General features: G+C 40.5%; 1 long non-coding RNA gene across 1 annotated transcript; it reads right to left on the bottom strand.

The window, feature by feature from the left end:
- Positions 1–110: 110 nt before the first annotated feature.
- LOC142741289 (uncharacterized) lies at positions 111–1,159 on the bottom strand. The gene is made up of 3 exons (XR_012881061.1): positions 1,042–1,159; positions 645–764; positions 111–200 (listed from the first exon to the last, which is right to left on the bottom strand). It is a non-coding gene; the product is annotated as an uncharacterized LOC142741289 (long non-coding RNA).
- Between the last annotated feature and the right edge of the window lie 23,586 nt (positions 1,160–24,745).

The following is a 24,745-nucleotide window of genomic DNA, read 5'->3' as shown; positions in this document are numbered from 1 at the left end:
TAAAAAAAAATAAAAAAATTATAGCACATGACTGCATTAGACTCAACGGAGACAAATAGAGAGATAAAAGGATCCATAGGTTCAACCACATAAGTAATACTCACAGGCATTGGAGTTGATTCTTTCCGGAATAATTTGAGGCAGACGGAGACCCTCAGTGATGGTTTTATAGTCCTGGATCCTCTTGCTGAGTGCCCCAACTGCCAACAAAAAAATACATATTAGCAGTGGCGGATGATCATATGGGCGGCCCGAATCGCATATTATTTTCAAAAAAACACATTGCAGCGCGCCACCGCCGCTAATGGAGAGGAGGGGTGGGTGTGAGGGATTATACGGCCGCACCGTCCGCCCTGCTGCCTCTCTGAGGGGGAGGCGGCGCAACTGAAACCAGCCGCCGCCACCCCCTCCTGCACTAATTGTACCTGCGTGTATCTGTATTACTGGCCACTCACAACATAGAATGAGATTGATAGATTAGAAAAAGTTTGATCAAACAGGAACAAACCTTTTATTTTTACCAAAACATTATTAGTACAGATCTCTTCATATCATCCCATATATTTCAGTTAATTATCAAATAGCAGCAATTTTATACAAAGTAAAACTGTACATGGTCATATATTAATATTGTAAATACTTACATCTCAGATGTGAATTAATAAAAAGGAAAGATGTTCCAAAGACGGTGAAGGCAACACCTAAGGCTCCTTTCGTTTTCACATGGTGGAATAGCCTGGTTGTTACATGGGTGTGCTCTACCTCTGTATAAGAAATTAAACACAAAAAGACGGGTCAGTGGTTAAGAGTACTACATGCAACAATGGAATAGAAATTATTTCCAATTAAACTATGGAAATATTACTAGAACATAATTTCATACTTTGTAACTGTGGTGTGAACTTTTAGATCTCCAATACTCAGAAGTCAAGAATCTGAGAGCCAAGCTCTTAGGCATCTAATTCTAATAACTAAATAAGATGTTCCAGCTAATGACTACATTCAAGACTTCTTATGTAGACGTAGGAATGTGAATCTTACCTGAGCAGAACCAGATTAGTTCCCGTCGAACAAAGATGGTGAGATACAGGACTCCGAGCCCGGAGGAGTGGTATAATACATAGTGTGGTCCAAGGGTCTCCTGTAATTTTATCTCCCATTCCCGTCTACAAGAAGACACAATTTCAGATTTACATATTAATAAATGACACAAGATTAAGATACTCAACTCATCTGTATCAACACTCCATATAATAACCTCTGGTGTTGAATTTTGAAAATTAAGGAGTGATAATACAATAAGTAGAGCATTGAGAGAGAATTTGTATCAGCCGCCCTGCTGTCCATCTGCAGTCATAGGCTGGTGTAAGACAACCTGAGAAGACTTACCTGTTTGGACATCCTTCCTGAACGCCAATAACATAAATGTCTTTCGTATCATCTGATGGTAACAGCAGATCCTCCACATTTTGCGGGTAATCCTGTTCAAAATATACAAACATTAATATTGTATACAAAGAGCGCCAACTCAACTGACATAGGGTAGAATATAACCTGTCTATGTGATATTCAACTACAAACTAAAGAGACATGGTTACTGGCCCATTTCATCCAACTTGAGCTCGGGCATACTGATGGGTCACAATAAATATTGTACATTACTTCTCACCTTTCCCTCCATATTCCAGGTGGCAACATATAGTCTCAACCGTCTATCTGGGAAATAGCGATCCAGTTCTCTAGCGCCGATCACAGCGCTGCTGCCAAAGTTTCTGTGAAGATATGGGGAGAATTAAAGATCTAGTGACTGTTATACCACAGCTCTGGATATCTGAGCAATGTATGAGAATTATTAGTTACATACCTTTTACGGATATTTTTGGAGCGCAGGTGGGTCAGCAGGCTGAATGCGCTCTTCTTGGTGTTCTTTGACGTAATGTCACAATATTTGCTGTGACTAAGATCGCTGGATTTTTCATCTGCCATATCTTTGATGACAGAAAACTTCTGGAGCGAGATGTTAGGCTCCTCCATAGTTGGTATGTCTCCCATCTTATTTCCTTTATCAGGAATTTGGGAGACATGATATTTCTTAGATTTTTTCCAAAAGGGCATGGTTGTTTAATGCCCGGGTGCAAAACTGCACCAATGTCCTTGGTAGAAAACCAGGAGACAGTCAAGATAGAATTTGACTAATCGCCTCTAGTTCTCCGAAAATAGGACAAATCGCTAACCGTATAAGCAACACAGTAAGTAACACAGTGTCAATCCAACAGCAAGACCTAGAAAGACCAGAAAACTATAAGGGAGTCGTTACTTGTGATGAAACTAGCTGGAAAAATTAGTTATTAAATAGGGTATTCCTATAACAGAATATTGTCAATCATAAGTGTCAGAGGATCACATGACCTGGGAGCCCCTGTTGATAACATTGTATTAGGTTTGGAAGCTGAAACAATGTATTGGTTGTTAAATTGACCATATGGCATTTTAAAGGGTTGAATTTTTTTTTATATTAATTGATAACCAGAATTTAGAACCTAAGTAATTGGAGTTAGTAATAAATACTTTTTATTGTTATCTTTTTTATTGTTATTATTATTATTATTATTATTATGATTATATACATAATTATTAATTTCAATTGTTAATAAGGACACGTTTCCAGGGGATTAGCACTATCCTTCTACAATTTAGTCTGACAAATGCTATTAGGCTGTTTATTCCTGGACTTACTAATATTTTATTACTAAAAAAAATAAAAAAAAGCAATACTCCTTATAATCATTTATGTACATGATTCAAACATCAAATAGTTTAAATCTTGTAATAAAACCAATACTACCATAGACGCAGTAAGAAACACGGCTATCTAGACTCATCTCAAGACATCACAATAGCAGCACCTTATGTAGGTTGGTTGCATAGCCATACCAGCTAATATTCAGGATTGACCTGATATATAAATAGTATAGTCTAGAGACAGAAAACCTAAAATTCATAAATATGAATTCCCTTATAAACATTTATTATTAGAATTACTGGTGTTATAAACTGGAGGGTGTGATAATAAGTTCCCAGAGATTCACATTCTTTGCTTTGTGGTTGCTTTATGAATCAACCAGCAGAATACAGACACCAATTTCTGTCTGCAATCTGCATTCTGTCTATGGAGCAGATGTGACAGGCCACAATATTGCTATTTAAGCAATTTCCTAGTGTATAAGTATGCCAAATAAAAAACAAAAAAAACACGACAAACACTAGAATTACATGTAAGAATCCAATATTCATAAAGAGACTGATAGATGAGACTGTTCTAGATACGTAGCAATGATAAAGTACTTACCGTACCGATCACATCCACCTGATAAATGACAGCCCTCTGGCCAGCACTATACTTTATACCTAAGCTCGGTGACATCACAATAGATATACACTCGGTACACTACAGTATATGGCCAAAAGTATGTGGACACCAATGGTTGAGACACTGATGTTGGGCAAAAAGGTCTGGCTCGCAATTGCCTTTCCAATTCACTCCAAAGGTTTTGTTGGGATTGAGGTCCGGGTTCTGTGCAGATACACAAGTTCCTCCACATCAAACTTGTCAAACCATGTCTTTAGGGACCCTCTTTGTGCACAGGGGCACAGTCATACTAGGACAGGAAAGGGTCTTACCCAAACTATTACCACAAAGTTGGAAGCATACAATTGTTTAAAAAGTCTTATTAACCGCTACTGGAAAAATGGGGATTTAATCCAACCCCTTACAAACAATCCAGACCATTATACAAACTTCACTCCATTTTATAATAGGCACTATACAGTCCAGTAGGTAGCATTCTCCGGGCAGGCACAAAACGCAAATTCGTCCATTAGATGGCCAGATAGTGAACCGTGATTTATTACTCAACAGAACATGTTTCCCATGCTCCAAAATTCAACGGCGACGTGTTTTACACCCATCCAGCTGATTCTTGGCTCAATAATTAGGAGAGGTGTCCAAATACTATTGGCCATATAGTGTAGGTGGATTACCTAACTACACTCGTTATAACTTACAGATCTTAATATGGCATTTTCAATGGCTTTTACATGTTTTTTTTATATTACTTGATCAAAATTCTGAATGTTATTACATTGTGTTAATGTGTTAATTTATGGAATTATTTTTAGGGAATTTACACTAATATAAGGACTTACTACATAACAGTCCCCTAATATGACCATCCTGTAATTTCTCCTTTACAATCGAGAGACAAAATAAGTTCTCAGGGCTGCAGGGAACCAAAATGATGTGCTGTTACCCTGCAAATCTATTATCGGCTGAATGTAGGCTGCCATTTCTTACAGCCTGTGTTCTTTCTATGATATTTAAGCAATTCAATTGTATAATGAAACAAAAAAAGATATTACAACCTCTAATAAACCATATCTTGAAGACATGGATTCAATGTTCCTAATATAATGGATCGATCAGAGTCAGGTACAGATAGAGAAATGATAGAGAACTTACCGGTCACATCCAACTGAGTGGCAGCTCTGTGACCAGCATCATTGCATATACCCAAGCTCTATGACATCACAATAGATGCTTTTATGACCTCACCCATAATTTGCATATTTCAAGTATAGATTTACCATCATTAATAGTAGTGACATCACAATAGATATACCCGGCGTGAGCTGCTTTTATGACCACACACATAATTTGCATATTTCAGTATGGCTTTAACAATATTTTTAATGTTTGATTGTTATTTATATTTTGAATGTAGTTTCTATATTCATAATGTTTCCGTGGACAGACTCTTACCCAGTACTGCCAAGAAAGGAGATCAGGGATAGAATTAAAACCCATAATAAATTGTAAAAGTCGGAGATATGGTTCAGTCTTGGTGCATGGAACTTGTAATGTTCATCTCTCACAGTTGGTTAATTGTGTGTCTAGTTATTACAATCTGGACGGATCTGCAGCTGCTGAACATCTGATAGATAATAATTTCTGTCTGTGTGACATTGAGGAAACAATTAATATTATATTAAAATACATAATCTTTGTAATAAATATGACTAAAAACCTGAAGACCCTCATAAGGTGCTGGGGCTCTGCACCAGTAAGAACATCCTACATGCTGCATCTCCTGTGCTCAGCTCTCGAGGGAATAAAGAGGTGGTAAGAATTGATCTATTCATCCTGAGAGGAGACGGTCAGACCTGATGTGAACGTATTCAGCATAAATAGCTCACAGATAACTGCACATAATCTCTGCCAGTTGCTCTCCTGTTCTAAAAAGTAGATCTGTGGCACCAGAAGGCGGATAACTTCGGGAACCAACTAAGTTGGAATAGTATATAGATCATAGGCCTCCCAGAGGGGGTAGAAGACCAACACCCAGATGTATTCATGAAAAATGGCTGCATGATAATTTTAAGGATACCACATTCTCTGCAGCATTTGAAGTCAAGAGGACCAAAGAATTCCTGCCTGGTTCCTTAATCCGGGTCACTCCTAAAACCATTGCTGGCCCATTAGGTAAACTGTAAAGACAGGGAGCGACATCAAAAAATGCTTAAGTGATTTACAAATGTCTCATGTCCTCATCATCCAATGGTTGCCAGTGAACCTCATATAACTACAGTATGTATGAAACCCATTAATACCTGAGAAATCCACAGCATGTAGAAGGTTCAATGAGTTTCTTTTATTAGTCATTAATTAAGTGAATAATTTGTCATAATAATGTTTATCGGGCATAAATGTTTCTATATTTCTCAAGTTAGCGGTGTTATATGTGATCCCAGAAATGCACCAATTATCTTTTTAAGCTCCGTTTTTCTGATAGAGAGTTCATTCCCTGCTTCCCTTTACACAGCTTTATTGAAATAATAACATTCTGGGTGCCTGCAGGTACAACTAGGGCAGCTTTCTGTATATGGATTTACTGCATGTTGCATTGCACTAAGTGGAAGTTATATAAATTTATATACAGCAAACAGTACACAGAGACAGCTGCAGAAAGCAGGAATTTTATTATTCAAAGGGGTTATCTGGGTTTTTAAAACTGATGGCCTGTACTTAGGATAGGCTGTCAATATTAGAGCGGGGTGGGTTCGACTCTTGTCACCCTCGCCGATCAGCTATTTGAAGGGTCTGCAACCCTTGTATGAGAGCTGCAGCCTCTTCATTGTTTTCATGGTTTACCTTCTCGTTCGTATTAGCACGTGCTGTTACATTTTTAGTGGCTGTGCACGGTATTGCACCCCTGTCCCATTAAAATTAAGGGGTCTTGTTAGGAATTGGATTATAAAAGCGGTAAGGTTTGGAATCTTAATTTATATAGGAGTCCTGTTTAAATTCTGAATTTATATAGGGGTCTGGTCTGGGGTATGAATTAATTTTGGTGTTTGGTCTGGGGTCTGAGTTTATTCTTGTTACTTAAAATGCTGGGAATTGCTGCAGAAGCAATCGGCAAAAATAGTCTGGGCAGCAGACTGTATTTATTATGGCAAGTCGTCATAACAATCTTGGCTGGAAAGGAAAGAAAAGGAAAGAGAACGTCTACAATCAGCGAAGACGTCACCTATGAGTCACTGGATTTATTGAGGACATGTCAATCCTCCAAACATGTCTATTTTAGCAAATGTTTGTATGCTTTTACCTATCCAAGCGATTGTAAGATTCTTCTCTCGTGACACATTGGACTTTGCTACTGGTAAAACTTGGTAGATACATTCAGTATTTATTTGTGAAAAACACTAAAATTTTGCGAAAAATTAGCATTTTTACAAATTTCTATGTATCTGTTTGTAATACATATGGTTATACCACACAAAATAGTTACTAATTAAAATTTCCCATATCTCTATTTTAGATTGGCATAATTTTTTGAACATCCTTTTATTTTTCTAGGACGTTACAAGGCTTAGAACTTAGCAGACATTCTCACACAAATTTCAAAAGGCTGTTTTTACAGGGACCAGTTCAGTTCTGAAGTGGCTTTGAGGGGCCCATACAATACAACCCCCCATAAAGCACTCCATTTTAAAAACAGTACCCCTCAAGGTATTCAAAACAGCATTTAGAGATTTTCTTAACTCTACAGACCTTTCACAAGAATTAGAGCAACGTAGGGGTGAAATTTACAAATTTCAGGTTTTTTTGCAGAAATAAATTTTTTATCTTTTTTTCTCTGTAACACGGAAGGTGTTACGAGATAAACACAACTTAATATTTATTGCCCAGATTCTGCAGTTTTTAGTGTGCTAATTTACTGAAGCACAGGCCTGAGAAGCAATGTAGTGCCTAGAGGATCTTGGGGCCTTCTTATTATTAGATTATATTTTAGGCACCATGTCAGGTTTGAAGAGGTGCGATGCCAAAACAAAGGAAACACCCCAAAAAAGTCCCCATTTTGGAACCTAAACCTAACAAGGAATTCATCTTGGCATATAGTGAGCATTTTGACTAGAGATGAGCGAACCGGGACAACCGAACCCGGTTTCGGTCCGAACTTCCGGAAAAGTTTGGTTCGCAGCGAATCCGAACTTCACCGGGTTCGGCCGAACCCGTTTTGACCGAACCCGGTCAAAAATATTATACAAATCGGCAGCCACTTGTCTCTATCAATCACTGATAGAGAAAAGAGGCTGCTGATTAAAAATAAAATAAAAAGCATTTCATACGTACCTGGTCGTTGTCTTGGGGACGAGTCCCTCTTCTTCCTCCAGTCCGACCTTCTTTTCTGACGCGGCAGCCTGTGATTGGCTGCAGCGCTCACATGGGCTGCATCGTCATCAAGGAATGTTGTGCCGGATGTCGAGAGGGACGCGTCACCAAGGCAACGGCCAGGAGACCGGACTGGAGGAAGCAGGGAGTTCCCGGTAAGTATGAACGTCTTTTTTTTTACAGGTTACTCTATATTGTGATCGGTAGTCACTGTCCAGGGTGCTGAAACAGTTACTGCCGATCAGTTAACTCTTTCAGCACCTTGGACAGTGACTATTTAGTGACGTCACCTAGCAACGCTGCCGTAATGACGGGTGCACACATGTAGCCACCCGTCATTACGGGGCCTCATGCACATGACCGTAAAAGCACCCGTTATTACGGGTCGTAATTACGACCCGAAATAGTGGGCCCATAGACTTCTGTTAACCACGGGTACCTTCCCGTTTTCTCACGGGAAGGTGCCCGTGCCGTTAAAAACATAGAACATGTTCAATTTTTTCATTTTACAGGCCGTGCTCATAATTACGACTCGTAATTACGAGCACGGCCGGGCACGGCCGGCCACGGGCAGCAGGCCGCTTTTGCGAACCCTGCTGTCATTATAATTATAGCAGCACGGCCCGTAAAATAGAAAAATAGAACATGTTCTATTTTTTTTAACGGAACGGGCACCTTCCTGTGAGAAAACGGGAAGGTACCCGTGGGTAACAGAAGTCTATGAGCCCGTTATTGCAGGTCGTAATTACGACCTGCAATAACGGGTGTTTTTACGGTCGTGTGCATAATGGGAGCACGGCTCGGAAAAACGAATGGCTGCCCGTGGCCGGCCGTGCTCATCTCCTGAAATACTCTGTGCTGCCTTAAACTTTGTGGACAGGTCAGGATCCTGTTTCTTTTAAATGCTGCTAGGGAACCCGCTCGATCCACTATATAAGGCTGCGCTACAGTGCAGCATTTAAAAGAAACAGGATCCTGACCTGTCCACAGAGTTTAAGGCAGCACAGAGTATTTCAGGAGATGAGCGTGCAGATTCAGTGCTGCTGTGAACTCTGCTCTTACCATTACATAGCTCTCAGTCTGTTACCTCTCCTCCACTACTGTCCTCAATAACACCTTCATGATTGGCAAGTCACCACGTAACGGTAAGAGCAGAGTTCACAGCAGCACAGAGTATTTCAGGAGATGAGTGTGCGGATCTTGTGCGGGGTGGTGACTTGCCAATCATGTGAAGGTGTTCTTGAGGACAGGAGTGGATGAGAGGTAACAGACTGAGCTACGTAATGGTAAGAGCAGAGTTCACAGCAGCACAGAGTATTTCAGTAGAGGAGCGTGCAGATTCTGTGCTGCTGTGAACTCTGCTCTTCTCAACAATTGACTCCCCCAGTGTAGCTCCCCCTAGGACATATGATGCTTGCAGGTTTTTCGTACCCAGATGCATAACTTTACATTTATCTACATTAAACTTCATTTGCCAAGTGGACGCCCAAACACTTAGTTTGTTTAAATCTGCCTGCAATTCACAAACATCTTCCATAGTCTGAACTATATTGCATAGCTTGGTGTCATCTGCAAAAATAGAAATAGTGCTATTAATCCCATCCTCTATATCATTAATAAATAAGTTGAATAATAGTGGTCCCAGCACTGAACCCTGGGGTACACCACTTATAACTGGGGACGATTGAGTAGGAATCATTGACCACAACTCTCTGGATACGGTCCTTGAGCCAATTCTCAATCCAATTACAAACTATACTTTCTAAACCTATAGTCCTTAATTTACCCATTAGATGTCTATGAGGGACAGTGTCAAATGCCTTTGCAAAGTCCAAAAACACTATATCCACAGCGGCCCCTCTGTCTAGGCTTCTGCTTACCTCTTCATAAAAACAAATCAGGTTGGTTTGACAACTTCTGTCCTTTGTAAAACCATGCTGGCTGTCACTTATAATACTATTTATTGTCACATAATTCTGTATATTGTCCCTCAATAGCCCCTCAAACATTTTCCCCACAATTGATGTTAAGCTTACTGGTCTATAATTACCCGGCGAAGACCTAGAGCCCTTTTTGAAAATAGGCACCACATTTGCCCTGCGCCAGTCCCTTGGCACTATACCACTCATGAGAGACTCTCTAAATATTATGAAGAGGGGGACAGAAATAACTGAACTAAGCTCTTTAAGAACTCTAGGGTGTAACCCATCTGGTCCCGGGGCCTTGTGTACATTTATTTTATTTAATTTAGCTTGGACCATATCTACATTCATCCAATTCAGTATATCAACTGATATATTAACAGCACTGGCACCGGCTACATCAGCTGCTCCTTCTTCTGTTGTATATACAGAGCGGAAGAACCCATTTAGTAACTCTGCCTTCTCTTGATCCCCTGTGATCAACTCCCCATTACCACTATCTAAGGGTCCTACATGTTCAGACCTGGGCTTTTTTGCATTTATATGCTTGAAGAATTTTTTAGGATTTGTTTTACTATCCTTGGCCACCTGCCTTTCATTTTGTATTTTTGCTGATTTTATTACATTTTTACAGATTTTATTAAGCTCTTTATATTTTACAAAGGCTACAGCTGTACCCTCAGATTTGTATTTTTTAAATGCCCTTTTTTTGTCATGTATTGCCCCTTTCACAGAAGGTGTAAGCCATGTGGGGTTTAATTTTAGTCGTTTATACTTGTTACCTGTAGGAATACATTTTGCACTATAATAACTCAAAGTAGATGTGAAAATCTCCCATTTATCATTTGTCCCATTATTTGACATTAGTTCTTCCCAGTCTATATCCTGAATTGCCGCCCTCATCCTGGGGAAATTGGCTTTCTTAAAATTAAATGTTTTTGCCCTCCCAGCCTGTGTTTGTTTTTTACAGTATAGGTAAAATATAACTATATTATGATCACTGTTACCAAGGTTTTCACGAACATTGACATTCCCAACAAGCTCTGCATTATCAGAAATGACCAGATCCAACAGAGCTTCACCTCTAGTCGGGTCTTCCACAAACTGGCCCATAAAATGTTCCTGCAACAGGTTGAGGAAATGTCTCCCCTTTGCAGTTGAAGCCGAACCATGACACCAATTAATATCCCGATAATTAAAATCTCCCATTATCACAACAGTACCCGCCTGTGCAGCCCGCTTCATTTGTTTATATATTTGACCTTCTATCTCTTCAGTTATATTGGGGGGTCTATAGATTACAACAAAAGTAATTTTTTCAGTGTTTACTTCCCTTTGTAATTCCACCCACAAGGTTTCAACCTCCTCACAGTCTTCACCCTCTAATGTCTCATTTACACTCACCTTCATATCGCTTCTCACATACAGACATACACCACCACCTTTCCTATTTGCCCTGTCTTTCCGAAACAGTGTAAAACCCTGTAGATTTACAGCCCAGTCATGTGAAGAGTCCAGCCATGTTTCAGCAACACCAACTATATCTATATCTTCTTCCAGTATTAAGGCCTCCAGCTCCCCCATTTTGCTTGCTAGACTTCTGGCATTTGTGAACATACACTTTAACTTGCCTTTAAATGTTTCACTTTCACTATCAGAAATGTGATTGACATTTGGGCCTTTTTATTTTCACTGCTGTTTTGTAACAAAAGGATCTCCTTATCTTGTTGTCTAGTCCTCTCCCCACCGTCTGTTTCTCCCCCCACCAATATAGTCTGACCCCTCTCTAACCTAACTACCCCTTTATTTCCTACATTGGCCTCCCTCCTCAGCCCTAGTTTAAACACTCCGCCACCCCAGCTAGAATTCTCTCCCCCAGCACAGCGGACCCCCTTCCATTTAGGTGCAAATCATCTGCAGAATACAGTTTGTACCCCAATGAAAAGTCAGCCCAGTGCTCTAGGAACCCAAATCCTTCTCCTCTACACAAGACTTAAGCCATGCATTTAACTCCCTGAGCTCCCGCTGTCTTTCCTGTGATGCGCATGGCACAGGCAGTATTCCTGAGAATACAACCTTGGAGGTCCTTCCCTTCAGCTTGTAGCCTAGTTCTTTAAAATTATTCTTAAGGCTCCTCCACCTACCATTTATTCTGTCGTTGGTACCGACATGGACCACAACAGCTGGATCATCACCAGCCCCTCCCAGCAATTTGTCCACCCGTTCCACCACATGCCGAACCCTGGCACCAGGGAGACAGCAAACCATTCGGTTGAGGCGGTCATGGCGACAAATTATTCTATCCGTCTTCCTGATTATAGAATCCCCTACAACTATCAATTGTCTTGGCTTACCTGCATTACCATCCCGCTGACTACTAGCTGGGCTGTTCTCCCGGCTGTTAGGGAGATCAGTATCCACTAGGGCTGCCTTTTTTGAGACTGACACCCTCGCATCATCACCCAACCTGGCAATTTTGCTTGGAATGCCAGAAACCGGATCGGCCTTCCTTGTCTTTGACCCCTTTCTACTGCCCCTAACTACATTAACGCAGCTACTTACCTGATCCTGCTCACCCATGTCTTCACCCTCCAGTTCTAACCCACTAACTGCATGCTCCGTGAGCAGCAAGCTCAGCTCAAGATTGTCTATCCTCCTCAGTGTTGCATTCTGCTCCTCCAGATCTCTAATACGAGCTTCCAGGTGACCAACATGCTCACATCTGCCACAGAGGTATTCACCCTGGAACTCCGGCTCCAGTCGTGTATACATATGGCAAACTGTGCACTGAAGAAAACCTCCAATCTTGCTATCCATTATCCAAGTTACAACAAAACAGCGAACAATTGTTAAAGTAAAAGAAGAGAAGAGTACTCACTGGGGCTTCAACTCCTCTTTTCAACTCCGGTTTTAGAACTCCACTTAGTTCACAAGCCACTTAAACCACCAAGCTCAGAAAGAGTAGATGTGTGTAGATGTTTGTGTGTGTGTGTTTTTGTATATATGTGTGTTTGTGTATATGTGTGTATATGGGTGTGTGTTTATGTGTGTGTGTTTGTGTATATATGGGTGTGTTTGTGTATATGTGTTTGTGTATGTGTGTGTATTTGTGTATATGTGTGTGTTTGTGTATATGTGTGTGTTTGGGTATGTGTGTTTTTGTTTGTATATGTGTTTGTGTATATGTGTTAGTTCGTGTATATGTGTGTGTATATGTGTGTGTGTGTTTGTGTATATCTTGTTGTGTTTTTGTATAACTGTGTATATGTGTTTGTGTATATGTGTGTGTGTGTTTGTGTATATGAGTGTGTTTGTGTATATGTGTGTGTTTGGATATGTGTGTTTTTGTTTGTATATGTGTGAGTTCGTGTATATGTGTGTGTGTGTTTGTCTGTTTATGTGTGTGTGTGTGTGTGTGTATATCTTGTTGTGTTTGTGTATATATGTGTGTGTTTGTGTATGGTTGTTTGTTTGTGTGTGCGTGTATATATGTGTGTAGGTGAGTAGAAGTATTGGTATTGTTCACATTGATAACTGTTTTTTTATGTTGTTGCAGATTTTGATGTACCGATTGGACTACATCTTCGATTCGTTGGACTACTGCGTAGATCTACGTTTTTTCAAATTTTAATAAAATGGTTAACGAGGGTTTTGTTGGGGATTTCTTATTTCAATAAAAAAGAATTGTCTTTGTGTTTTTTTTAAACTTTATTAGTGCCTAGATAATGGCAGTTGGCTGATTAACAGCGTCCATTATTAAGGCGGTACTTAGTGTTAGCCGGTGCAGAGGCTAGCACTAACCACCTATTATTACCCCGGTACCCACCACCACCAGGGGTGTCGGGAAGAGCTTGGTACGATCCAGTACCCGACCATCTGTTGTGATGGTCGGGTACTGGGGCGGCCGTAGGCTGGTATTATGAGGCTGGGAAGGGCCAAAAACAGTGGACCTTCCCACCCTTGTAATGCTAGGCTGCTGCTGCTGTGTTGTATCGGGCTGGTTATAAAAATGGGGGGGACCCCCACGTCGTTTTTTTTTTTTTATTTAGCAAATTTAACAATAGACGGGTCCCCCACATTTTTAATAACCAGCCATATACAAGGCCGCAGCAGTCTGGCATTACATGGGTGGGAAGGGCCACTGGTTTTGTCCATTCCCAGGCTAATAACACTGTGTTGTATGTGGCTGGTTATGATAAATTGGGTGGAAACCCATGTCTTTAAAAAAAATAAAAAATAAGAAAAAAATAATTTAAAAAAATAGATACAACACAGCAGCAGCAGCCTAGCATTACAAGGGTGGGAAGGTCCACTGTTTTTGGCCCTTCCCGGCCTCATAATACCAGCCTGCGGCCGCCCCAGAGCCCGACCATCACAACAGATGGTCGGGTACTGGATCGTACCTGGCTCTTCCCGGCACCCCTGGTGGTGGTGGGTACCGGGGTAATAATGGTGGTTAGTGTTAGCCTCTGCACCGGCTAACACTAAGCCTCGCCTTAGTAATCGATTTTGTCACTCAGATAGCGGCCATTACTAAAGTGGTAGTAATAAAATTTGAAAAGAAAAAGACAAAGATATAGATAAAATATTTTATTTAAATAAAGCACCCCCAACACAACCCTCATTAACCATTTTATTGTAGAAAAAAAAAACGTCATCTAAGTAGTCTTCGAAAACGACGTAGTCAAAACACCAAAACTGTAAAAAAAATAAAAATGAAATAAAACATGTCGTAGGCTTAGATTCAGTTTAACGTGTGATACTGCCTGTTATACCATGTATAGAAGCCTGCCACGAAGTTGACTTAGATACAGGGCGCCAGCAGACAGTATCATACATGGCCATACAGACATATATACAAACAAACATACATGCAAACATACATACATACATACAAACATACATACATACATGCAAACGATACATACATGCATACACACACACACACACACACATGAAACCATACATACAAACATGCAAAGATACATACATACATATATACAAGCATGCACAAATATACATGCAAACATAAATACATGCAAACATAATTACATACATGCACATATATATAAACATACATGCAAACATACATGTAAAAATAAAAACATGCAAACATACATGACAACATACATACATACATACAAACATGTATACATACATGCCAACATACATGACAACATACATACATGACAACATACAAATATACATTCATGCAAACATACATAAATGCAAACATACATACATACATACATGCAAATATATACATGCAAATATACATACAAACATGCACATATATACATACATACATGACAACATACATACATGACGACATACATACATACATACATACATACATACATACATACATGCAAACATACATAAAATGCAAACATACATACATATATTCATGCAAACATACATACATACATACATGCAAATATATACATGCAAATATACATGCACATATATACATACATGCCAACATACATACATACATGCAAACATACACACATGCAAACATACATACATGCAAATATATACATGCAAATATACATACAAACATACATGCACATATATACATACATACATGACAACATACATACATACATACATACATACATACATGACAACATACATACATGACAACATACATACATGACAACATACATACATGCAAACATACATTCATGCAAACATACATACAAACATACATTCATGCAAACATACATTCATGCAAACATACATACATACGTACAAACATACATTCATGCAAACATACATACATGCAAACATACATACATACATGCAAATATATACATGCAAATATACATATACACATGCACATATATACATACATGCCAACATACATGCACATATATACATACATACATGGCAACATACATGCAAACATACATACATGCCAAAAAAAATAATAATACGTTCATACTTACTTTCCTCCTGTCCGGCCTCCAGCGATGACGTTTCATCCATGTCGCCGCTGCAGCCTGTGATTGGCTGCAGAGGCGGTCACGTGGGATGAAGCGTCATCCTGACGTGCGTGACCGCCACTACAGCCTGTGATTGGCTGCAGCGGCGAAAGGGATGAAACGTCATCGCTGGAGGCCGGACAGGAGGAAAGTAAGTACGAACGTATAATTTTAATTTTTTTATTACATTTAAATTGTATTTTCCGCGCGCCGAGCATGTACTGTCAAGGTTGCTGAAAGAGTTAGTGCAGCCCATTAATTCTATCAGCACCCGAGACAGTAGCATGCTCGGCGCACGTAAGTGACACGTTCGGTCCGAACTAGTTCGGTCCGAATCAAACTTTTTTGTGAAATTCGGCGAACTAGCCAAATCAAACTTTTGAAAAGTTTGCTCATCTCTACTAGAGACGTAGCAATGATAAAGTACTTACCGTACCGGTCACATCCACCTGATAAATGACAGCCCTCTGGCTAGCACTATACTTTATACCTAAGCTCGGTGACATCACAATAGATATACACTCGGTACACTACAGTATATGGCCAAAAGTCTGTGGACACCAATGGTTGAGACACTGATGTTGGGCAAAAAGGTCTGGCTCGCAATTGCCTTTCCAATTCACTTCAAAGGTTTTGTTGGGATTGAGGTCCGGGTTCTATGCAGATACACAAGTTCCTCCACATCGAACTTGTCAAACCATGTCTTTAGGGACCCTCTTTGTGCACAGGGGCACAGTCATACTAGGACAGGAAAGGGTCTTACCCAAACTATTACCACAAAGTTGGAAGCATACAATTGTTTAAATAGTCTTGTTAACCCCTACTGGAAAAATGAGGTTTTAATCCAACCCCTTACAAACAATCCAGACCATTATACAAACTTCACTCCATTTTATAATAGGCACTATACAGTCCAGTAGGTAGCATTCTCCGGGCAGGCACAAAACGCAAATTCATCCATTAGATGGCCAGATAGTGAACCGTGATTTATTACTCAACAGAACATGGTTCCCCTGCTCCAAAATTCAACGGCGACGTGTTTTACACCCATCCAGCTGATTCTTGGCTCAATAATTAGGAGAGGTGTCCAAATACTATTGGCCATATAGTGTAAGTGGATTACCTAACTACACTCGTTATAACTTACAGATCTTAATATGGCATTTTCAATGGCTTTTACATGTTTTTTTTATATTACTTGATCAAAATTCTGAATGTTATTACATTGTGTTAATGTGTTAATTTATGGAATTATTTTTAGGGAATTTACACTAATATAAGGATTTACTACATAACAGTCCCCTAATATGACCATCCTGTAATTTCTCCTTTACAATCGAGAGACAAAATAAGTTCTCAGGGCTGCAGGGAACCAAAATTATGTGCTGTTACCCTGCAAATCTATTATCGGCTGAATGTAGGCTGCCATTTCTTACAGCCTGTGTTCTTTCTATGATATTTAAGCAATTCAATTGTATAATGAAACAAAAAAAGATATTACAACCTCTAATAAACCATATCTTGAAGACATGGATTCAATGTTCCTAATATAATGGATCGATCAGAGTCAGGTACAGATAGAGAAATGATAGAGAACTTACCGGTCACATCCAACTGAGTGACAGCTCTGTGACCAGCATCATTGCATATACCCAAGCTCTATGACATCACAATAGATGCTTTTATGACGTCACACATAATTTGCATATTTCAAGTATAGATTTACCATCATTAATAGTAGTGACATCACAATAGATATACCCGGCGTGAGCTGCTTTTATGACCACACACATAATTTGCATATTTCAGTATGGCTTTAACAATATTTTTAATGTTTGATTGTTATTTATATTTTGAATGTAGTTTCTATATTCATAATGTTTCTGTGGACAGACTCTTACCCAGTACTGCCAAGACAGGAGATCAGGGATAGAATTAAAACCCATAATAAATTGTAAAAGTCGGAGATATGGTTCAGTCTTGGTGCATGGAACTTGTAATGTTCATCTCTCACAGTTGGTTTAGTGTGTGTCTAGTTATTACAATCTGGACGGATCTGCAGCTGCTGAACATCTGATAGATAATAATTTCTGTCTGTGTGACATTGAGGAAACAATTAATATTATATTAAAATACATAATCTTTGTAATAAATATGACTAAAAACCTGAAGACCCTCATAAGGTGCTGGGGCTCTGCACCAGTAAGAACATCCTACATGCTGCATCTCCTGTGCTCAGCTCTCGAGGGAATAAAGAGGTGGTAAGAATTGATCTATTCATCCTGAGAGGAGACGGTCAGACCTGATGTGAACGTATTCAGCATAAATGGCTCAGAGATAACTGCACATAATCTCTGCCAGTTGCTCTCCTGTTCTAAAAAGTAGATCTGTGGCACCAGAAGGTGAATAACTTCGGGAACCAACTAAGTTGGAATAGTATATAGATCATAGGCCTCCCAAGAGGGGGTAGAAGACCAACACCCAGATGTATTCATGAAAAATGGCTGCATGATATTTTTATGGATACCACATTCTCTGCAGCATTTGAAGTCAAGAGGACCAAAGAATTCCTGCCTGGTTCCTTAATCCGGGTCACTCCTAAAACCATTGCTGGCCCATTAGGTAAACTGTAAAGACAGGGAGCGACATCAAGAAATGCTTAAGTGATTTACAAATGTCTCATGTCCTCATCATCCAATGGTTGCCAGTGAACCTCATATAACTACAGTATGTATGAAACCCATTAATACCTGAGAAATCCACAGCATGTAGAAGGTTCAATGAGTTTCTTTTATTAGTCATTAATTAAGTGAATAATTTGTCATAATAATGTTTATCGGGCATAAATGTTTCTATATTTCTCAAGTTAGCGGAGTTATATGTGATCCCAGAAATGCACCAATTATCTTTCTAAGCCAAGCTTCGTTTTTCTGATAGAGAGTTTATTCCCTGCTTCCCTTTACACAGCTTTATTGAAATAATAAAATTCTGGGTGCCTGCAGGTACAACTAGGGCAGCTTTCTGTATATGGATTTACTGCATGTTGCATTGCACTAAGTGGAAGTTATATAAATTTATATACAGCAAACAGTACACAGAGACAGCTGCAGAAAGCTGGAATTTTATTATTCAAAGGGGTTATCTGGGTTTTTAAAACTGATGGCCTGTACTTAGGATAGGCTGTCAATATTAGAGCGGGGTGGGTTCGACTCTTGTCACCCTCGCCGATCAGCTATTTGAATGGTCTGCAACCCTTGTATGAGAGCTGCAGCCTCTTCATTGTTTTCATGGTTTACCTTCTCGTTCGTATTAGCACGTGCTGTTACATTTTTAGTGGCTATGCACGGTATTGCACCCCTGTCCCATTAAAATTAAGGGGTCTTGTTAGGAATTGCATTATAAAAGCGGTAAGGTTTGGAATCTTAATTTATATAGGAGTCCTGTTTACATTCTGAATTTATATAGGGGTCTGGTCTGGGGTATGAATTAATTTTGGTGTTTGGTCTGGGGTCTGAGTTTATTCTTGTTACTTAAAATGCTGGGAATTGCTGCAGAAGCAATCGGCCAAAATAGTCTGGGCAGCAGACTCTGTATTTATTATGGCAAGTCATCATAACAATCTTGGCTGGAAGGGGAAGAAAAGGAAAGAGAACGTCTACAATCAGCGAAGACGTCACCTATGAGTCACTGGATTTAATGAGGACATGTCAATCCTCCAAACATGTCTATTTTAGCAAATGTTTGTATGCTTTTACCTATCCAAGCGATTGTAAGATTCTTCTCTCTTGACACATTGGACTTTGTTACTGGTAAAACTTGGTAGATACATTCAGTATTTATTTTTGAAAAACACTAAAATTTAGCGAAAAATTAGCATTTTTACAAATTTCTATGTATCTGTTTGTAATACATATGGTTATACCACACAAAATAGTTACTAATTAACATTTCCCATATCTCTATTTTAGATTGGCATAATTTTTTGAACATCCTTTTATTTTTCTAGGACGTTACAAGGCTTAGAACTTAGCAGACATTCTCACACAAATTTCAAAAGGCTGTTTTTACAGGGACCAGTTCAGTTCTGAAGTGGCTTTGAGGGGCCCATACAATACAACCCCCCATAAAGCACTCCATTTTAAAAACAGTACCCCTCAAAGTATTCAAAACAGCATTTAGAGATTTTCTTAACTCTACAGACCTTTCACAAGAATTAGAGCAACGTAGGGGTGAAATTTACAAATTTCAGGTTTTTTTGCAGAAATAAATTTTTAATCTTTTTTTCTCTGTAACACGGAAGGTGTTACGAGATAAACACAACTTAATATTTATTGCCCAGATTCTGCAGTTTTTAGTGTGCTAATTTACTGAAGCACAGGCTTGAGAAGCAATGTAGTGCCTAGAGGATCTTGGGGCCTTCTTATTATTAGATTATATTTTAGGCACCATGTCAGGTTTGAAGAGGTGCGATGCCAAAACAAAGGAAACACCCCAAAAAAGTCCCCATTTTGGAACCTAAACCTAACAAGGAATTCATCTTGGCATATAGTGAGCATTTTGACTATAGATGAGCGAACCGGGACAACCGAACCCGGTTTCGGTCCGAACTTCCGGAAAAGTTTGGTTTGCAGCGAATCCGAACTTCACCGGGTTCGGCCGAACCCGTTTTGACCGAACCCGGTCAAAAATATTATACAAATCGGCAGCCACTTGTCTCTATCAATCATTGATAGAGAAAAGAGGCTGCTGATTAAAAATAAAATAAAAAGCATTTCATACGTACCTGGTCGTTGTCTTGGGGACGAGTCCCTCTTCTTCCTCCAGTCCGACCTTCTTTTCTGAAGCGGAAGCCTGTGATTGGCTGCAGCACTCACATGGGCTGCATCGTCATCAAGGAATGTCGTGCCGGATGTCGAGAGGGACGCGTCACCAAGGCAACGGCCAGGAGACCGGACTGGAGGAAGCAGGGAGTTCCCGGTAAGTATGAACGTCTTTTTTTTTACAGGTTACTCTATATTGTGATCGGTAGTCACTGTCCAGGGTGCTGAAACATATACTGCCGATCAGTTAACTCTTTCAGCACCCTGGACAGTGACTATTTACTGACGTCGCCTAGCAACGCTGCCGTAATGACGGGTGCACACATGTAGCCACCCGTCATTACGGGGCCTCATGCACACGACCGTAAAAGCACCCGTTATTACGGGTCGTAATTACGACCCGAAATAGCGGGTCCATAGACTTCTGTTAGCCACGGGTACCTTCCCGTTTTCTCACGGGAAGGTGCCCGTGCCGTTAAAAACATAGAACATGTTCTATTTTTTCATTTTACAGGCCGTGCTCGTAATTACAACTCGTAATTACGAGCACGGCCGGCCACGGGCAGCCGGCCGCTTTTGCGAACCCTGCTGTCATTATAATTATAGCAGCACGGCCCGTAAAATAGAAAAATAGAACATGTTCTATTTTTTTTAACGGAACGGGCACCTTCCCGTGAGAAAACGGGAAGGTACCCATGGGTAACAGAAGTCTATGAGCCCGTTATTGCGGGTCGTAATTACGACCCGCAATAACGGGTGTTTTTACGGTCGTGTGCATAATGGGAGCACAGCTCGGAAAAACGAATTGCTGCCCGTGGCCGGCCGTGCTCATCTCCTGAAATACTCTGTGCTGCCTTAAACTTTGTGGACAGGTCAGGATCCTGTTTCTTTTAAATGCTGCTAGGGAACCCGCTCGATCCACTATATAAGGCTGCGCTACAGTGCAGCATTTAAAAGAAACAGGATCCTGACCTGTCCACAGATTTTAAGGCAGCACAGAGTATTTCAGGAGATGAGCGTGCAGATTCAGTGCTGCTGTGAACTCTGCTCTTACCATTACATAGCTCTCAGTCTGTTACCTCTCCTCCACTACTGTCCTCAATAACACCTTCATGATTGGCAAGTCACCACGTAACGGTAAGAGCAGAGTTCACAGCAGCACAGAGTATTTCAGGAGATGAGCGTGCGGATCTTGTGCGGGGTGGTGACTTGCCAATCATGTGAAGGTGTTCTTGAGGACAGGAGTGGATGAGAGGTAACAGACTGAGCTACGTAATGGTAAGAGCAGAGTTCAAAGCAGCACAGAGTATTTCAGTAGAGGAGCGTGCAGATTATGTGCTGCTGTGAACACTGCTCTTACCATTACGTAGCTCAGTCTGGTACCTCTCCTCCACTCCTGTCCTCAATAACACCTTCACATGATTGGCAAGTCACCACCCCGCACAAGATCCGCACGCTCATCTCCTGAAATACTCTGTGCTGCTGTGAACTCTGGTCTTACCATTACGTGGTGACTTGCCAATCATGTGAAGGTGTTATTGAGGACAGGAGTGGAGGAGAGGTAACAGACTGAGAGCTACGTAATGGTAAGAGCAGAGTTCACAGCAGCACAGAATCTGCACGCTCCTCTAATGAAATACTCTGTGCTGCTGTGAACTCTGCTCTTACCATTACGTAGCTCAGTCTGTTACCTCTCCTCCACTCCTGTCCTCAAAAACACCTTCACATGATTTGCAAGTCACCACCCCGCACAAGATCCGCACGCTCATCTCCTGAAATACTCTGTGCTGCTGTGAACTCTGCTCTTACCATTACGTGGTGACTTGCCAATCATGTGAAGGTGTTCTTGAGGACGTGAGTGGAGGAGAGGTAACAGACTGAGAGCTACGTAATGGTAAGAGCAGAGTTCACAGCAGCACTGAATCTGCACGCTCATCTCCTGAAATACTCTGTGCTGCCTTAAACTCTATGGACAGGTCAGGATCCTGTTTCTTTTAAATGCTGCACTGTAGCGCAGCCTTATATAGTGGATCGAGCGGGTTCCCCAGCAGCATTTAAAAGAAACAGTGTGTGTGTTTGTGTATGTGTGTGTTTGTGTATATATGTGTGTTTGGGTATGTGTCTTTGTCTGTTTTTGTTTTTATATGTGCATTTGTGTATATGTTTGTGTATATGTGTGTGTATATATGGGTGTATTTGTGTATATGTTTGTGTGTAGATGTTTGTGTGTGTGTGTTTTTGTATATGTGTGTGTTTGTGTATATGGGTGTGTGTTTATGTGTGTGTGTTTGTGTATATATGGGTGTGTTTGTGTATATGTGTTTGTGTATATGTGTGTATTTGTGTATATGTGTGTGTTTGTGTATATGTGTGTGTTTGGGTATGTGTGTTTTTGTTTGTATATGTGTTTGTGTATATGTGTTAGTTCGTGTATATGTGTGTGTATATGTGTGTGTGTTTGTGTATATCTTTTTGTCTTTGTGTATAACTGTGTATATGTGTTTGTGTATATGTGTGTGTGTGTTTGTGTATATGAGTGTGTTCGTGTATATGTGTGTGTTTGGATATGTGTGTTTTTGTTTGTATATGTGTGAGTTCGTGTATATGTGTGTGTGTTTGTCTGTTTATGTGTGTGTGTGTGTGTGTGTGTGTGTGTGTGTGTATATCTTGTTGTGTTTGTGTATATATGTGTGTGTTTGTGTATGGTTTGTTTGTGTGTGTGCGTGTATATATGTGTGTAGGTGAGTAGAAGTATTGGTATTGTTCACATTGATAACTGTTTTTTTATGTTGTTGCAGATTTTGATGTACCGATTGGACTACATCTTCGATTCGTTGGACTACTGCGTAGATCTACGTTTTTTCAAATTTTAATAAAATGGTTAACCAGGGTTTTGTTGGGGATTTCTTATTTCAATAAAAAAGAATTATCTTTGTGGTTTTTTTCAACTTTATTAGTGCCTAGATAATGGCAGTTGGCTGATTGACAGCGTCCATTATTAAGTCGGTACTTAGTGTTAGCCGGTGCAGAGGCTAGCACTAACCACCTATTATTACCCCGGTACCCACCACCACCAGGGGTGCCGGGAAGAGCTTGGTACGATCCAGTACCCGACCATCTGTTGTGATGGTCGGGTACTGGGGCGGGCGTAGGCTGGTATTATGAGGCTGGGAAGGGCCAAAAACAGTGGACCTTCCCACCCTTGTAATGCTAGGCTGCTGCTGCTGTGTTGTATCGGGCTGGTTATAAAAATGGGGGGGACCCCCACGTCGTTTTTTTTTTTTATTTAGCAAATTTAACAATAGGGTCCCCCACATTTTTAATAACCAGCCATATACAAGGCCGCAGCAGTCTGGCATTACATGGGTGGGAAGGGCCACTGGTTTTGTCCATTCCCAGGCTAATAACACTGTGTTGTATGTGGCTGGTTATGATAAATTGGGTGGAACCCCATGTCTTAAAAAAAAATATGAAAAAATAATTAAAAAAAATGATGTGGGGCCCTCCCCACTTTTATAACCAGCCAGATACAACACAGCAGCAGCAGCCTAGCATTACAAGGGTGGGAAGGTCCACTGTTTTTGGCCCTTCCCAGCCTCATAATACCAGCCTGCGGCCGCCCCAGAGCCCGACCATCACAACAGATGGTCGGGTACTGGATCGTACCTGGCTCTTCCCGGCACCCCTGGTGGTGGTGGGTACTGGGGTAATAATGGTGGTTAGTGTTAGCCTCTGCACCGGCTAACACTAAGCCTCGCCTTAGTAATGGATGTTGTCACTCAGACAGCGGCCATTACTAAAGTGGTAGTAATAAAATTTTAAAAGAAAAAGACAAAGATATAGATAAAATATTTTATTGAAATAAAGCACCCCCAACACAACCCTCATTAACCATTTTATTGTAGAAAAAAAACCCGTCATCTAAGTAGTTTTCGAAAACGACGTTGTCCAAACACCAAACCTGTAAGGCTTAGATTCAGTTTAAGGGTATGTTCACACGAGGGCGTCCGTTACGGCTGAAATTACGGGGATGTTTCAGCCTGAAAACATCCCCGTAATTTCAGCCGTAACGGCATGTGCAGGCGCTTGAACGCCGCGTTCATTACGGGCGTAATTAGCGCTGCTTTTCACTGGAGTCAATGAATAACGGCTCCAATTATGGCCAAAGAAGTGACAGGTCACTTCTTTGGCGCGGGCGTCTATTTACGCGCCGTCTTTTGACAGCGGCGCGTAAACTACGCCTCGTGTGAACAGACAAACGTCTGCCCATTGCTTTCAATGGGC

The sequence above is a fragment of the Rhinoderma darwinii genome, chromosome 2 (genome assembly GCF_050947455.1).
Source record: "Rhinoderma darwinii isolate aRhiDar2 chromosome 2, aRhiDar2.hap1, whole genome shotgun sequence".
Classification (NCBI taxonomy): domain Eukaryota; kingdom Metazoa; phylum Chordata; class Amphibia; order Anura; family Rhinodermatidae; genus Rhinoderma; species Rhinoderma darwinii.
This window is presented reverse-complemented; position numbering and strand designations above follow the sequence as displayed.